Genomic DNA, 16800 nt, shown 5'->3' with positions numbered 1-16800 from the left:
CTCTACTATGAGTGTCCCATTACATGGCGATATTTCCGTATTTAAATATCAGAGGACAGGGCCATGTGATATCTTTATATGAATAATATACATGTATCACTTGTGACATTTGTTCGTCACGCCGAAGACCCGGGTATGATTCCACCATATGACTGCAAGGTGTGATTTCTACCACAGTGGTATTGCTGGAATAGTGTTGAAGGCGGCGTAAAATTATATTAACTTTTCATTGGTGACCACATTTCGATTTTGCAGTCAACTGAAACAGCATTTCATCTAATTTGTTATGAAATATTCTAGGTACATGACTTCAGTAAATACTGGATTGTGATTGGTTAATTAAAATCATTCAGAGATATATAACGCCTTCAGATTTAAATCAAATTTAGAGATACTATATTTTCGTTATATACCTCTGATTTTCCAACATAGAATGTTTATCCCCTAAATATTAAAGGCTGGTAACAGCTTATAGTAGTTTAATGATTACAGGAGAAACGCGAATTTGAAATATCCCAAACCGGATGTTGTGCTCTTGTAAACTCTCTTCTATTCTGGTATTTTTGCTTTAAATCTGATGAAGCCGTTCATTATTTCAAGAATCGGTATAACGGTATTACAACCTACTTAGTGTGAAAGTAAGGGAGTCAGTTATAGCAATATTCCAGCCATATCACGGATGGTGTTTTCTTTTTGAAAACGGACATGTCTTTTGTACTTCTTAAGTTTAAATGAAATAAAGTTTTATCAGTTTAAAACATCGGTTTTAGATGTACAGATGACCCCATTTTTCTACAATGCCAAGGTAACGAATATGTTCACCTCATCTATTCCCCAGAGTTGGAAATCAAAGTAACAATTGATCAATCATTGTATTGCGCCGTATGGATTTATACCTCCTCTGTACCAATCTCTGTACAGGTCTGTATGACAAGAGGGATGATTTCGATTTTCGTAATCCTGAATTGCCCTCATGACGAACAAAGTGCCATCACCAAGCTTATGGGGCCAAGATTGCCCAGGAAGAGCATGAACATTCAATTCAAATGCAATTTGAACACATTATACTTACAGCTAAGCTTTTCATACATCACAATTAAAAGCCTGGTTAAGTCATTCCAGATATTTTGTGGCGGACGCTCAATACGATGGAATAAATCTGCATAGCAAGCTGCAGTTCAATGGTATTTCATAGTTAAACACTTTACATGGAGGCTTAACACTTTGTGGGGCGGCGGGGTAGCCTAGTGGTTAAAGCGTTCGCTCGTCACGCCGAAACCTGGGTTCGATTCCCAACATGGGTACAATGTGTGAAGCCCATTTCTGGTGTCCTCCGCAGCGATATTGCTGGAATATTGCTAAAAGCGGCGTAAAACTAAACTCACTCACACTTAACACTTAACACAGTGGGTAAACACATCCCAAAGGACGTGTACAAAGCATGACACACAGTGGTTAAACACATCCCACAGGACGTGTACATATGATGATACACAGTGGTTAAACACATCCCACTGGACGTGTACATAGCATGACACACGATGGTTAAACACATCACACAGGACGTCTACATAGCATGAGACACAGTGGTTAAACACCCCCCACAGGACGTGTACATAGTATGATACACAGTATAGTTAAACACATCCCACAGGACGTGTACATAGCATGTCACATGGTGGTTCAACACATCCCAACAGGAAGTGTACATAGCATGATACAGGGTGGTTAAACACATCCCACAGGCCGTGTACATAGCATGACACACGGTGGTTAAACACATCAAACAGGTCGTGTACATAGCATGATACACGGTGGTTAAACACATCCCCACGGGACGTGTACATAGTATGATACACAGTGGTTAAACACATCCCACAGGACGTGTACATATCATGACACACAGTGGTTAAACACATCCCACAGGTCGTGTACATAGTATGATACACAGTGGTTAAACACATCCCACAGGACGTGTACATAGCATGACACACAGTGGTTAAACACATCCCACAGGTCGTGTACATAGCATGATACATGGTTAAACACACCCCACAGGACGTGTACATAGCATGACACACGGTGGTTAAACACACCCCACAGGACGTGTACACAGCATGATACACAGTATTTAAACACATCCCACAGCACGTGTACATAGCATGATACACGGTGGTTAAACACATCCCACAGGACATGTACATAGCATGACACACGGTGGTTAAACACATCCCACAGGACGTGTACATAGCATGAAACACGGTGGTTAAACACATCCCACAGGACGTTTACACAGCATGATACACAGTGGTTAAACACATCCCACAGGACGTGTACATAGCATGAAACACAGTGGTTAAACACATCCCACAGGACGTGTACATAGCATGACACACAGTGGTTAAACACATCCCACAGGACGTGTACATAGCATGATAGACAGTGGTTAAACACACCCCAGAGGACGTGTACATAGCATGACACACGGTGGTTAAACACATCCCACAGGACGTGTACATAGCATGATACACGGTGGTTAAACACATCCCACAGGACGTGTACATAGCATGATACACAGTGGTTAAACACATCCCACAGGAGGTGTACATAGCATGACACACGGTTGTTAAACACACCCCATAGGACGTGTACATAGCATGACACACGGTGGTTAAACTCATCCCACAGGACGTGTACACAGCATGATACACAGTGGTTAAACACATCCCACAGGACGTGTACATAGCATGTCACACGGTGGTTAAACACATCCCACAGGACGTGTACATAGTATGATAGACAGTGGTTAAACACACCCCACAGGACGTGTACATAGTATGATACACAGTGGTTAAACACATCCCACAGGACGTGTACATAGCATGAAACACGGTGGTTAAACACACATGAGGACGTGTACATAGCATGACGCACAGTTGTTAAACGACGAGGAACAAATCGGGTTCGTCAGTTCTTTTTTCGGGATTTGATTTTAGTTTTTCTTCTATTTTTGAGACAGTGAGACAGCAGAATATTTTTTTGAAGCACCACTTACTCCAATCCCTCGAAATCACAGAGTATTGCATCTAAACCATCAGCTGAGTGTACTCGGTGGCATCATGTCTACACTGACCGTCATATTCCAGCTGTATCGTGAAAAGAATAGTTCCTTTACACAGGACAGGCACTTCAGTATGTTTACATTTTCTATGGTAATATATATTTCAGTTCGCTCGTCAAACGGACGGTTTGTTTCCCCAAATGGGTACAAAAAACGTGAAGCTCATTTCTGGTGTCCCCCGGGGGATATTGCTGGAATTTTGCTAAAAGCGGCGTAAAACCAAACTCACGTACGCACTCATTCTTGTTCAGTTTAGTTCAATTCAATTCTTTATTACAGAAGTGTAGGCCATCTACATAAATACATAGGTTACATGGCAAAACATGATGTGTACAGTACAAATTAATAATTCTAACATCTCAGATACATTGCATGATACATATAGCTAGCTAAATTATTGATAAGTTTTCAATCTGATGATGACATGAGGAATTTGAAGTTGGTGGCGGTCTGTAAATAATCGAGTCTGGACCAGACAATCCAGTGATCAACAGCATGAGCATCGATCTGCGCATGACATAGGTCAACCAAGCCAGCGAGCCTGACCAACCGATCCCGTTAGTCGCCTCTTACGACAAGCATGGGTCACTGAAGGCACATTCTAACCCGGACCTTCAAGGGTCACAATTTCTTGACGTACAGAACGTGAAAATGGCCGACGCGGGCAAAGTGACGGGGTGAGTTTTGGAAGGTATAAGTGAAAGCATAGTCGATTATGTCATTCTTCGTCAGTTGATCGATCATTCAAAGGTGTTGCGTTAAGTAGATACTGAAGTAAATCTATATATCGGAAGAATTTGATAGTTTAATTGTATATGTCTTTGTTCTCAAGGATCGGTCGCGGAATGACCGATCACCATCATGTAGTCCAACACTTTTCCAATCTAAGTGAAAACGCCGAGTTCAAGTTTAAAGGGTCTGAAGATGAAAAACAACGCTGTACATATTTTTGCTGGGGATTTCCCAATGGAAACCTGAAGTAGGTGGTCACTGTTAACGCTGTTCCAAAAATACAGTCTCGTGAAAACATACGAACGTCGAACATTTATAAAAATCATTTTCGTGGTCATGTGATCCTTATATCATGTAAACTTCATATTATGAAATATATTGAACATAAAAGACCCATTTCATCGAATCTCCATTCCATTAAAATAACTTATTTATAAGTTCTCCCAATGTCTTTGGGACATTCCAAATCTTACCCTTCCATTACTTGTTGTTCATTTAAACGGGATCCATCTCTGTTTCATTTAGATCGTGGTTCCGACATGGTTCAGAACCTGAAAGAATTAAAAAATATACCTCTTTGCGAAACTGGTGCCTGCTAACAGTTAGCTTGCTCGCTGGCATAACTGTGTATGCGCTCATGGACGACAACCAATCAGATACCCCCTTCCCTTCCCCCAACAAATTAAAGAAAAAAAAGAAAAAAAGAAAATTAAAATCACCCAATGAAAACAGTTCGTTGCAAGCATTAACTCTTATAATGGAACTGAAAGTAAAAACGCGAGTGAAATGTGTATGAAGCCATCAGTTAGGGTGGGTTGGCCTTGCACATCATTCAAAGATAGGTTATACATTGCGCCTGTTTACCTACTTATAGAGTAGTAATACAATTATAACAAGTTCATTTATTTAATACATCGTGTCAACGCCAGATAATAACCAGCCTTGATTACCCGACGCCACAGATTCGATGGGCGTCAGAGGCAAAACATCGTTAAAAATTATTTAAATAGTCAACTGAAAATCAGTGATGACACGAGGTGTTATCGAAAGTGTTCACTTGAGTTAATTCCAAAGAGAACGCTTTCAACGTCTGATGAACACCTAAATCAAGAAGACGATACATCTATATCTAGTTCTATAGATTTCTCTTTCACATAAACTAACCAACCTAAAACTCTACTGTGACAGAATTTTTTTTCTTTCTCACATCGTAAGCATTATGAGTGAGCCCAACACGGCGCACTGTCTGACATACGATCTAGCTCAGCCATTGATTAAGTATTTTTGACTTACAACAATTGGACAGGCACACTCACCTCTGTCGTGGTTGTAATTTCTTTCTACATACATTGGATAGATAGTTTTTAATCTCTGACACCAGGGTGTCAAATCGACGAATGCTTTCCGGAAGCAAAACACTTTTCCGACATTGCACCGGAGAAGATAATTGATCTCGGAGCAATTACATGGGATTAGCAACATTTCTGACGATCTACAAGACAAATATACTTCCAGACGTGCCTAATCACAATTACCCTTAATAGCGGTGAATGGTAATCGAAGATAATATTTAAGCTTTGACGGGACTTTATGTGACCTGACAGTGTCCGGCCGCGCGAAATTTGACAAGCAGGTGTACAGAGCAGACGACATTTTACCAGCAGGCCTCTGACATTTTCATTTCGAGAAGCCACTGTATGACGGACAGGTAAAACCCTCTTCTCGGAAGTGCTAGACAAAGGAGCATGAATATTTTAGGGATCTATTTTAGGCTAAATAGCCCCCAATGTGCATTTGGCGCCGGTAAGACATAGCCTGGGGTGAGAACGAGCCTAGTCCTGATGGAGCTCTCAATTGGAGCTGAGCTCCCTACAGCACTCTGTGGGCGATTTCCTCCATTGATTTGAAGGGAAGATTTTCTCTCGTGTTTTGTTAGAGCGGCATAATGTTCAAATGATTGCATTAATTTCATCCTTGCCCTCTATCAGGACGTTGCCAGTCTCCAATTAATTTGATCAGGAATGAACGTAATGTGAACATCAGTACCTAATTCCTAATCGCTGATCTTAATAGACTTTCCCCAACTAGCAACGAAAGGCCATTTTCCCACATCTCAGCGAGGTGTCGCCGGAACGGTAGGGCCCGATTGATCACTCAAATTACATACAAGTTTCACTCACAGAGTCCGCCATCACGTCAGATGTGTAATTACTATTGCTTCTGGTCCCTCGGGGTCTGCCATCCAAATACGCCAGCCCCGCGGGAGAGGCAGATTGAATGAAAGGGATAATATGGAAATGATAGGGCTATTTTCAAAAGTGACCCATGTTCATTGTAAATTTGTAATCATTAATAAAACTCCCGCGTGTACAACAAACATAATTGTTCGAGATGCGGCACCCGCTGTTCTTGATGTGTCGTTAAATGTTTTCCCAAAGTTTCAGCTTGCAGAGCGTCCATTGCTTCTTGGTTTAAAGTATTCGGCGCTGATGTGTGTGATAACGGGATATTTTACCGACTCGCACAGGATAAGTAATTAGATTTATTAACGTTATGTTGTACACGTGGAACAATTGACAGATATGACTCTGCCTGGTGCAGAAATTAATATGTTACTGATAATAAAACCGACATAAGTTGCTGACAATGTCATGCTGTCGTAGTTTGACATATACATTGTTATATATAAACTATATTACAGAACCTAGTACATTAGGCAGTGGGGTAGTCTAGTGGTTAAAGCGTTCACTCGTTGCGCCGAAGACCCGGGTTCGATTCCCCTATGGGTACAATGTGTGAAGCCCATTTCTGGTGTCCCCTGACGTTATTTTGCTGGGATATTGCTTAAAGCGGCGTAAAACCATACTCACTCACTCACTCCATATATGTTAAAGTTTTATATACAACAATTATGTATGACAGATAGTATGCCCGATAACTTTTGGAAACTCGTGTCCTTTACACAAAACATTAAACGACACGAGAAAAACAACAACAGAATAAGCAATAGTCAATAATGTACCATTTGACCTTACTATAATTATAACGTATTCTTCATTTTTATACTTATACATTGTATATTATATATTGTAGCATATGATAATAATGATAACAAAAAGAATAACAGCAATAACAACAGCAGCAGCAGCAACAACAACAACAACAACAACAACAACGACGACGACAAATAGCGTGTAGTCTCAAAGTAGACTCTTGTAGTCTCAAAGTCAGAAACCCTGGTAATTGATCAGTGTGTACTCGATTTGTATGCTCAACTCCCTGTGGAGTATACAATCAAAGACGTCGATGAGGCGCTTGAAGGTTATAGGTCATATTACCATCTCATCCATTCACTGCTGGCAAGTCAAAGGCATATTTCGAACCATGGCACTCGCCTAAGGAGTCAATGAATTTAGTTTTACGTCGCTTTTAGCAATGTCCCAGCAATGTCGTGGCGGGGGACACCAGAAATGGCTTCACACATTGTACCCATATGGGGCTTGTCTCAGGAGACATCCGTTGTAACCCGTGCCTTAGACTGAGTGACTCCAAAGAGTGAGTGAATGAGTTTAGTTTTACGCAGTTTTAAGCAATATTCCAGCAATATCACGGTGAGGAACACAGATGTAGATTTCGGTGCAAAATTTCAGTGTAAACTGTCGAAAGTATTGTAGAAATAAAATAAAGTATTGTTGTGAGATACTCGCTGATATGAAGCATGTATGGACTGTCATACCCGTATCAAATCTATCGTCATCAGAACACTAGTGTGTATTGTATTTTCCTTGCTAGTATATTTCATTGACAGTGAGTGAGTGAGTTTAGTTTTACGCCTCACTCGGCAATATTCCAGCTATATGGCGACGGTCTGTAAATATTCGAGTCTGGACCAGACAATCCTGTGATCAACAGCATGAGCATCGATCTACGCATTTGGGCTACGATGACATTTATTGACAGATAGAAAAGATAAGGCTTTGTGGTGTTTCCCCTTTTAGCTGATCTGTTTCTTTATGCATGTAAATCGGAGTTTCTGTCGGAATGGCATGGGCAAAAAAGAATTTTGTCAAGAAATTTAACTTAGTATTTACATGATCTGAGTGAGCGAGTGAGTATGGTTTTACGCCGCTTTTAGCAATAGTCCAGCAATATCGGGGTGGGGGACACGAGCGGACGCTTTACTGACTGAGTTTTGGTTGTACGCCGCTTTTAGCAATATTCCAGCAACATCACGGCGGGGGACACCAAAAATGGGCTTCACACATTGTACCCAAGTGGGGAATGGAACCCGGGTCTTCGGCGTGACGAGCGAACGCTCTAACCGCCAGGCTACCCCACCGCCCACACGATCTGAACTACTCCAATAATTGTTAGATAGCCAATCCTTTTCCATTGACATTCGCCCTGAACTAGAAATATAGGAGACCAGTAAGACAGTGTCATCTATTTCATGTTTATATTTATGCTGTCTGAATGAAAACAACTCTCCATAAGACCAGATGACAAGTGGGATAAAGTCTTTGGTTCATGCTCATTATCCCAGGAGATTCAGCCCTTTCTCGAGGTACAATATCGAACATGCTCTTTCCACGAAGATTTCAAACAACCTCATACGACTTGTTTTGATCAAAAGTGTTTGATCAAGGTAACAACGTGTGGATAACATTTCCAAAAATGTTCCTATTCGGATTTGTAGTATATGTGATTTTACACGTGGACTATTGGCGTATGAACTTTGTGTTTGTGGTGGGTGATAAGTTGCGGATACGCAGCAATATTCCTGAACACATATTGTGTCATCACTATTTGATGGTGATTCATAAACACAAGCTGATGACACAACCGGAATTCTTCAGTTAGTTCTGGCAGAGATTTCTTATGAATATGGAAATGGTTTTGCCGCTTTTACTTTGACCATCATCCCGTGGGATGACACAATCTGCAACTTAAGCTAACTGACGCGACACATGCCTCGTCGCTATAACATGTAGGTTCTGTATAATTGCCAATACGTCAATTACAAACAATATCTACGTGTTTTGGAAGCTAATCCATCATTAATGCCGACTAAAGTGAGTGAATATTAGTTCACTTTTAGCAATATTCAAGCAATATCATGGCGGGGGAAACCAGAAATGGGCTTCACACATTGTACCCATATGTAGAATCGAACCCGAGTCTTCGGTGTAAAGAGCGAACGCTTTTACCAGTAGGCTACCCCACCGCCCCAATATCGATGAAAAGTACACGTAAATGCATTTTTAACACTGCATTGGGTAGCGCCCGCTACGCGCACCCTCTTGTTTGCAGGGTTTGTGTACAATCAAGTCATAAATATGCTATGCATTGTGTCTCGTTGTTTATCTCTCGTAAATTTTAGTGAGTGAGTTTCACACCGCACTCAGCAATATTCCAGTTAAATGGCGGCGGTCTGTAAATAATCGAGTCTGGACCAGACAATCCAGTGATTAACAGCATGAGCATCGATCTGCGGAACTGGGATACGATGACGTCAACCAAGTCAGTAAGCCTGACCACCCAATCCCGTTAGTCACCTCTTTCGACAAGCAAGGGTTACTGAAGATCAATTCTAACCCGGATCTTCACGATTTGAGTAAAATTCTTTACTCCAGAAAATATCATCATACAACGGAAGAGAATAAATGTTGATTACACATCTTTGATAAGTTTCTCAATGTTAGTTCGTCTGGATCAAATAATTGTTGGGAAAACAGAAATGTGTATCATGAACATATTTTACCGGAGTTAAAGAAGTGCAAACATTGTCTTAATGTCCATATGCAGAACGCCATATTATATAAAGAACATGAGGTACCTGCTGGTATCCTTGTACAGGTTTTTTAACTTTTGACGCTTTGAAGTGTTATAAATCTTCTAAAACATCACACTAACACATTTAAAACTCAACAAACTTTAAAAATACTGACTCCAAAGTGTCTGAACAAAACTTCACCAAAACTGCTATTTTTAATACAATTAGTTTACGCAGGATGGATCAGTACATAAATCGGTTATCTTATAGCTATCAAAGAAGGGAGTGTTGGAGAGTCCATTGGCTTGGAGGCCTGACAGGCGGTTTTCATAGCATACAACACAACCTCTCAACAATTTAATAAGTGACACAGGGGATACATTAGCCTAAAAGAGACAATCTGAGCCAATACACCAAATCACTTTTCTCTCAGACTTTTTGTGACATTAAGAGCTCATTTAGATAATCATTTTACTTTTTCTCTCGGTAGGTTTGGCGTCGCCATCTTGGTGACACTGGCACCGGAGGGAGAAGCGTCGATTTTTGAATCAACCGCCTCACTTGTAATCAACAGGGACGAAGCAAGTCTTTTTCGTTGGATGTGAGGTTCTATTGTTATTGCGTGAGCTAGACACATCTAGCAAAAACGAAATGCGCATTGGCGAAGTTGCAAAAACGAATTCGAAATTGATGATGACATTCCTGATATTCGCTTTTATAATGAGGATGTTGTTTTTGTGTCATTCGTTTAAATATAATGTAGTTGAAATGACTATTTTGTCATTAAATTTAGCTTAGTGTCGACGATTTACATAATTATTATCTTATCGTCTCTTTTTTTAGGCGCACGACATTCCTGCAAGATCCTGAGTTAAATGATGTAAGCTGACCTTATGATTGCTCAAAAATTCTTTTAAATAAAGTTGTATTTCAGTCATTCCATATAAAATTCCATTTCTGAGGTTTCGGTAAAAGGTCCTGTTGGTTGCGTGAGGCAATTGTAAGGATATTGATATACGTATCTGATTGGCTGCATTAATAGCACATGTATGTAACTTATTCGTTGATTGGTTGCACTAATAGTACATGTTTGTAACTGATTCGCTGATTGGCTGCAACACGTCACCTCTCTGCTGGCTTGAACTTTATGAAGTCATACTGATATACATATGTTATCTCTTCGCTGATTGGTTGGGCATGCATATGGGATGGAGAGTCGGGGATGAAGAGTCGGGACAAAAAGTTGTATTAGTTTGGAAAACTGTTTTACACTTATTGTGGCCGTAGAGACCGTAATTGACATATGTAATGCATTTCCGTTTTCTACACTTATGACTTGATAAACTTCGACGACTTGTTTTCAACCCAGAAAATGTCCCGGGGGTCGAGGTGATGAACCTCAATCAGCATTACATATCGGAAAATGAATGTCTCTGTCTCTGGTTAGGTACGGATTCAAAATCAGAATAATCGGAATCCTAAGCATTATTATGACAACGTTGTGCGCGATAATACACTTCCGGGTAACAGTAACTGTGATCGTGATCTTATTCATCATTGTGGTGGGCGGTTAAAGCGTTCGCCCTTCACGCCGAAGACCCGGCTTCGATTTCCCACATGGGTACAATGTGTGAAGCCCATTTCTGGTGTCCCCCGCCGTGATATTGCTTGAATATTGCTAAAAGCGGCGTAAAACCATACTCACTCATCATTGTAGATATCTTTACCACTCGTCTGAATACTACTTTCCTTAAAGTTTTGAAGTGTACGGTGGTACGTGTGCTACAGATGGACTTCAGGCTTATAAATATTATTTGGTCCTATCAATTCCCTATAACACATTGGTGGTCCGGTCGTGTCTGTTGGCCAGACTTTGGTCATGGTCAAGTGAACCTAGATTTGGTTTGGTCGCTTTTATTGCACTCAGCAATATTCCAGCTATATGGCGGTGGCCTGTAAATAATCGCATCTGGACCAGACATTCCAGTGATCAATAGCATGAGCATCAATCTACGCAATTGGGATACGATGACATGTGTCAGCCAAGTCAGCGAGCCTGACCACCCGTTCCGTTAGTCGCCTCTTACGACAAGCATAGGTTACTGAATATCAATTCTAACCCGGATCTTCACCGGTTATGTAAACCTAGAAACATGACATCACCTCAGTGTGGATCACTGCACGACTGTGGCCTCTAATGCCGTGCAGCAGGTTGTGGGGCGACTGTGGACGTCCTGCAGCAGGTTGTGGGGCAACTGTGGACGTCCTGCAGCAGGTTGTGGGGCGACTGTGGACGTCCTGCAGCAGGTTGTGGGGCGACTGTGGACGTCCTGCAGCAGGTTGTGGGGCGACTGTGGACGTCCTGCAGCAGGTTGTGGGCCAACTGTGGACGTCCTGCAGCAGGTTGTGGGGCAACTGTGGACGTCCTGCAGCAGATACCATCTGAGGACACTATTTCTCACAGTCTTGACATGTACTCTTGCACCAGTTGCCCGTTGCAAGCGGTAACGTATTTCAGAAGAGGTTGTAACCGATTTTTATATTTCATCTTCTGACCCCATCTGTTCTCGGATGGAGCTGTTGTCTTTGGGTTTGGTATCCAGAGTGGCGTCAATCATCGACGTTATGACATTGTGTTTCTTGGCGTCGGGCGCACAATCTGCTGATGACAGATTGAGAAACATGTCGGCATTGGGCAACAATATTCTGAGCTGTATGCGCAAACTTCGAATGATCAATTTAGCTATTTCTTCAATGATGAAATGTTTACAACGGTCTATTTGAAATGTTTGCTTTCCATAGAACAATAGGCTTACAACCTAGTCTGAGTGACATAGTAAATATGACATGCCAGCCCTTTCACTTCCTATTCGAGGTGACGTGTTTCACGAACGTCAAAACGTTGTTATTGGCAGCATGGATTCTTCAGACATATTCATACAATCGCTTACTTTCATTTTACGTTCCTTCAGATTCACCTCTAAGCAAAATACCCCCTGCATGTTTGTACAGTATATGCAGAAAAGTATATCAACAACTGACGTCAAACGAATCATCAGCTTTGGAAAATTACTGCCAGGGATGAAGGGTTTGGGAACTAGAACATTACCCCCCAATATATCCAAACCAGTGCATGTGGACCATTCATGTTGGGTCATTCTTCTTAACTGAGCGAGGGGGAGTCTAGTCTTTGTTCTAGGTACTACAGTCTGCGATTTGCAGACTTTGGAAGAGGTTTCCGCAGAAACAGATCGGCCACGCCTCCGAGCTATGTCAACACTACTTCAAGGTCGTTTAATAAGAACCACGCCTCGGGAAATTGAGCCCGAATATCCAATCAGATTACTTTTCACTTGCACCAGGCCACCGGAGTTCAAGTTACTTACTTGATGATTGGACGTCGCCTGCATGCTCCACGACCACGTTTTGTACAGCCGTGAACAAATTGACATATTCTGGCAAGATGCCAGTGACGATGTCTCGTGAAATATTTTATGTTGAGTCTAGAGTTTGAATTGGGGTAAGGGCAAGGCAAGGCAAGGCAAGGCAAGGCAAGGCAAGGCAAGGCAAGGCAAGGCAAGGCAAGGCAAGGCAAGGCAAGGCAAGGGCAAGGCAAGGCAAGGCAACGTGACAGTTTTGAGAGAGGGATCTGCAATGATGAGGGGGGAATCTCTTTGACTGCCAGAACACCACTGGATTTTGGCCATGGAAAGGTCACTGGACAGGACAACCGAGACATCATGGTGGCACAGAGTAGGTCCATGATTCGTCTTTCAAGAACATAATGACCAACCATGAGTTCTGAGGTGTCTTCCAGTAAGCAGTTCTGGGACATGATCGGGAGACGTGAACACCGAGGGCTAACACCACCTGCTACATAAGTCTCAGTGGACCAGGTACTACAAGAGGAGTGGCCAAGATTCCCTCCCATTGTCATTCGGACAAAGCCACGCCATACAAATGAAAATTTGACCAATAGTGGTTTGACCATTTATTGACCAGATGTTCATACACCGACTACTTATCCGTGTCACCGTCAATATGTTCAGTTGATTGTCACGTTACACCCAGTCCATATTTTTCCTTATCCACCCATTACCACCACTCGATACATTTGAACTTTTCTGAATCATCTGTTATATTCGACTTTTTTCACTTTTCGTCTTTTTTCACTTTTCGAAAGAATATGCAGTTATGACAGTGTATACTTTCGTGTTGAATGAGGATAGGTGAAATTGGCTCACCGTTCTCTGATATATGAAGATGAAATGTATTAAAGCCACTTTGTTTATTGAGGCAGTGCATTTCCTGCTTGGACAATTTGTTGACTTTGAGACTGAAATGGTGATGATTCAGATGGTGGAATTTGTCGCGTAGTTGAAATCTGAGGGAATAACGAAGGATTATAATCTGTATGACATACAAACCGACACCTACCTAGACTAAGGCTTAGTCTCTGAATATATATAATTTTGATAGTAACAAACAAGCCCATTTATATTGAAAAGGAGCCCTAGGGAGACCAGAGATTCAGAGGAAACCTGAACCTGAGGAAATCTTTAGGGCTTTAGCACTGCAGATAGGGCTTGGCAGTAGAGAAAATAATGTGGTTCAGGGACTGTGAGACAGACTAACACCTACCCTGCAACCCTTAGACACTTTTCATAGCTACATCGACATCCCTCGGTCCACCATTGCTCGCGGAAGCTAACTGAAGCCCTATTATTTAATGTATTGCTGTCCTCAAACCACATCTTGCTACGCAACTGTCCGACAAAACAAGGTTGTTTTGTTGTTTAACGCCACACTCAGCGTTCTGTAAATAATCGAATCTGGACCAGACAGTCCAGTTGGGATACGATCACATGTGTCAACCAAGTCAGCGAGCCTGACAACCCGATTCCGTTTGTCGCCTCTTGCGACAAGCGTGGGTTGCTGAAGACAAATTCTAACCCGACTCTTCACGGGTACGTTCAAGAAGGGGAGTTACGATTGTCGCAGCGCTAATCCAGTGATCAACAGCATGAGCATCGATCTACGCAATTGGGATACGATGACATGTGTCAACCAAGTCAGCGAATCTGACCACCCGATTCCGTTAGTCGCCTCTTACGACAAGCAAGGGTTACTAAAGATCAATTCTATCCCGGATCTTCACGGGTCGACAAAACAAAGTATGTACACTCATGTTTGATGTTGGCTAAAATGAGACAAGCAAGAAATATATACTGTTATCCTTACGAAATGGTGATTTGATGGTGTATTTGATTGGTATCAAAGCCGTAGTTTGGAATTTAAGTCTGAAGCGAGTCAAACAGAAATCATAGATGTGCTCTGAACCTTAGGCATGCAATGTATCGGCGACTGTTTTCAGCAAAGTACACATTCTGACATCCTCGATAATCTCCAGGGTATACTTTCCTATAAATCTCCACTATACCCTGGATGCATCTACGGCTCGAGCCGATGATTTTATTACCTCCCTTGGTTGGCTTTTTTTCCAATCTGGCTAGCTATTCTCGAACGTTCGTAGCCCTACGAACTTCGTAAGCCCATTCTTAACACATAAACTACGATCAAAGTTAAGAATTCTTAGGACTATGAACGTTTCGAGAATAAGGGCCCAGGTGTCTACGCTGGGAAGTTGAGCGTACCAATCACAACTCACTTTCGCCTTTTATCTAATCGATTAAACTTGGCAACACAATAATATATTGTTGCAGAGGTACTCTGAAAGAGGTGCAAGGAGTTCTTGCATATATTTTTTTTTAAGATTTCAGACCTGTCATTTTGTCTGTATGTTTCCCCACCAAATCTGAGTCGCACTGCGAACAAACTTTCGCGGCTGCGACCGCTATCTTTGGTGACACTGGCAAACTCGGTTGTAACGGCGGCTTATCTGATTGGCTACTGTGACAATGCGGAGCCAGCAAAGGGAGGTAATAAAATTATCGGCTCGAGCCGTTTTTCGGAACGTATACCCTGGAGATTATCGAGGATGAAGTTTATCGGAACGAATACCCTGGAGATTATCGAGGATGAGATTTATCGGAACAAAAACCCTGGAGATTATCGAGGATGACGTTCTGATAACTTTGTTAATATTTTTGTAAAGTTAAATTTTCAAGAGTATACTTCTTCCTTCAGTTTTTACTGATGAAATACGGTATCTGTCAGACTATATAGAGTCAAAGAATTAATTATTTCCTTATACCTCAGCTTGTACCTAAGTATTTATTGCGCTAAGGTTTTTTGTAGAACAACCCAGGATTACTGTTGAATGAATAATAATTAAGGAAACTATGGGATTTCGATAATCGTAGTATCCTGGCATTCACAGGGGACTCAACTCATAGCTGTTGTGTGAAATAGGCAAATACACAAAAGATAGGAATTTCCATTCATATGTTTAACACAAGACCTGACAAAATTTATAACAAAAATATATAAACGTTTTCAAAAGGCAATCTGCGAAACGCTGAAAAAATAAGACCCAAAATACAGCTGTCACACATGTATCAAATACATCGCGATGTAATAACCATTTATTGTTTGTTCAATTCTTAGCCAGCATCAAACACTGTTGTGTACATTTTTCAGTCGTTTAGTTTGTGAGTGGCGCACTTGTCCCCAAATCTGCACAGTACAATCATGTAAGTATAATGACTATAAACTACAACATCAGCATCCCTGCCGCTGCATCCAGCCTAGCATAGCGAGTTCAAAATAGGTTAAAAATAAATCCTGAAGTTTTGAGACCTACAGTCCCCCAAAGACGTAAGTACTATTACGTATATACGTATATACTCATGCCAATAATGGTTGTCACCCCTCCCCACCCCAACCCCACACACATCTCACACCCCACATCTAACCCCTCTCAATTAAAAAATTGAAGGGGTGACAACCATTATTGTTATATACAACATGAAAAATAGTCTGGAATGTTCTGACAAGGAATGACAAATGAGTATTGAAGAGTTCACATTTTGGATAACGATCTCGACGTAAAGAAAGTATCGATGAAATAGGATGGCACTGTTTAAAATCTATTTTAGTTAGTATGTATAAGATTAAGAAATAAGGTGAGTTGATTTTATCAGATGGAGAATTCGCAGGAACGCTAATTGAAGGTGCCCACACAGATTTGCCAATATAAAAAGGACACGCCTCT

The sequence above is a fragment of the Haliotis rubra genome, unplaced genomic scaffold (genome assembly GCF_003918875.1).
Source record: "Haliotis rubra isolate DU_JTF1 unplaced genomic scaffold, ASM391887v1 Scf171, whole genome shotgun sequence".
In the NCBI taxonomy this organism is placed as follows: Eukaryota; Metazoa; Mollusca; class Gastropoda; order Lepetellida; family Haliotidae; genus Haliotis; species Haliotis rubra.
The sequence above is the reverse complement of the archived record's forward strand: the minus strand, read 5'-3'. Positions refer to the sequence as shown.